Source organism: Muntiacus reevesi, chromosome X, assembly GCF_963930625.1.
Source record: "Muntiacus reevesi chromosome X, mMunRee1.1, whole genome shotgun sequence".
Lineage (NCBI taxonomy): Eukaryota > Metazoa > Chordata > Mammalia > Artiodactyla > Cervidae > Muntiacus > Muntiacus reevesi.
The window spans coordinates 34,547,885-34,550,048 of NC_089271.1; the positions used below are offsets into that span (position 1 = coordinate 34,547,885).

A 2,164-nucleotide genomic window follows, 5' to 3' on the forward strand; every position below is an offset into this window, starting at 1 on the left:
TGGAGTGACTCAGAATGATGAGGCATTCTTGTATGCAGAGGGATTGACATCAGTTTGTAGAATGGTCAGACCTAAAGCCCCACCAATAGTCAAGACAAGGACCCTTAATGATAACTGAAGGAAAGTGGACCTCAGTAGAGTCAGGATCATGAAAAGTGCAACCCTGCTCCATTGGCACTGCTGAGAGGCTACAGACAGGGCTTTCAGGTGCCCTAATGCCCTTCTCCAGATCTCAGTAGGTGGAGGTTTTGTTCTGAGGAAGATTCCCATACTAGCATAAAAAGACATTCCAGGAATTGCCTGGATTTAAAGCAAGGCAAATGAGTGAGAATGCGGAGGACACTGAAACCATACTGATAATACACACAGAATCTAGCTCTGCTGTCTGCTCTGGGAAAACCCAGGTTGGAGTTCTCAAGGAGGTAACACCACACTTGCCTCTCAATTGTCTTAGGGGATATGATTTTGGTCTTAAAGGGACAGCCTTATGTTAGTATAGAGGAAGTGACCAAAGTCTTGTCCAGTGACAAAGTGATGACCTGAGGGAGGACTAACAGAACCATACTCTTCCAAACAGAAGTGGCTCTACAGAGCCCACACACAGTTTCCTATTGTGATCCCTGAGAATTATCCACTTGGGTTGGCTAACTGCACCCTGAGGAATATTCACACTTCCTCCTTCATGTTTTTGGAGACTTATTCACCACCAGGTCAAGAGACCCATGAAGTCATTTAGCACTGTTGTTAGAAGTCCATTGGAGGCAGCTTTTATCTGAGCCAGCATAGTGGAGCTTACCAGATGAGGCCACTCACATCTGCTTTCTTTCGCTTAGGTGGTGAATCCCCTTTGTTCTCCTTCTTGGCGATACTCTTGTCTGTTACCAGCAAGAGTCATCATGCCTCAGCATCCAGAGAGCCCATGATGCTCCCATGATCAGTGCTTTCAGACCTGCATCAAATCCCAGTCCTTGGAGGTTTCACAGGTCTACAAGGTGCTAGAGGAGACCCATCTCCCCTCCCATATTCTAATGCCTGGCCATTTGAAGGAGTATCCTAGTGCTGGTATTCCCAGTACTCCTGAAGGTTGTCAGAATTTCTGTGCATCTTCCACTGCCATTACAGCCATCTCATCCATCAAATCAGAAGAGGGCTACATGATCTGGGAAGAAGAGAGTAGTCCAGGCACTTCATTGGCTCTGCTAGACCCCAGGAGTGTGCCTATATATGCTCTAGATGAGGAAATGAATTTGCTGGTGAATTTCCTGCTGCTTAAGTATCAAGTGAAAGAGCCGATAACAAAGGCAGATATGTTGAATATTATCATCAACAAGTGTGAAGTCCACTTCCTTGAGATCTTCTTGAGAGCCTCTGAATGCATGGAGATGCTCTTTGGCCTTGATCTGATGGAAGTGGATCATACCAATCACTGCTATTGTCTCCTCATCAAATTGGGCCTCACCTGTGACGGGATAAAGCACGGTGAAGGGAGCCTGCCCAAATCTGGCATCCTGATACTTATCCTGAGTGTGATCTTCATGAAGGGCAACCGTGCCACCGAAGACAGAGCCTGGGAAGTTCTTAATGCGACTGCAATATATTCTTGGATGAATCACTTCATCTTTGGGGAGCCCAGAAATCTCATCACTGAAGATCTTGTGAAGGAAAAATATCTGGAACACTGGCAGGTGGCCAACACTGATCCTGCAGGATTTGAGTTCCTGTTAATCCCCAGAGCTCATGCGAAAACCACCAAGATTAAAGTCCTGGAGTTTCTGGCCAAAGTTAATAGGACTGACCCAAGTTCTTTCACATCTCAGTATGAGGATGCTCTGCAAGATGAAGAAGAGAGAGCCTGAGTCAGAAGTTGCCACTGCAAGCTCTAATGCCAAGGCTAGCAGCTTCTCCAACAGCTAAATGAGTCAGGGATAATTTCTTCATTCATTGTTGAAAAAGGCTGTTAGTGTTTGTAGACTTTTATCTCTGTGGTGGGGCTGAAAGGAAGACAGTATTTATGCCTATGTCTTCCTATTTTGTATGGAGAAGGCAATGGCAACCCACTCCAGTACTCTTGCCTGGGAAATCCCATGGACAGAGGAGCCTGGTGGGCTACAGTTCAGGGGGTCACAAAGAGTCGGACACGACTGATGTGACTTAGCAGTAGCAG

At 46.2% G+C, this 2,164-nt stretch overlaps 1 pseudogene; it reads left to right on the plus strand.

The window, feature by feature from the left end:
- Positions 1 to 896: 896 nt before the first annotated feature.
- LOC136153235 (melanoma-associated antigen B16-like) lies at positions 897 to 1,856 on the plus strand (annotated as a pseudogene).
- The last annotated feature ends 308 nt before the right edge of the window (positions 1,857 to 2,164 follow it).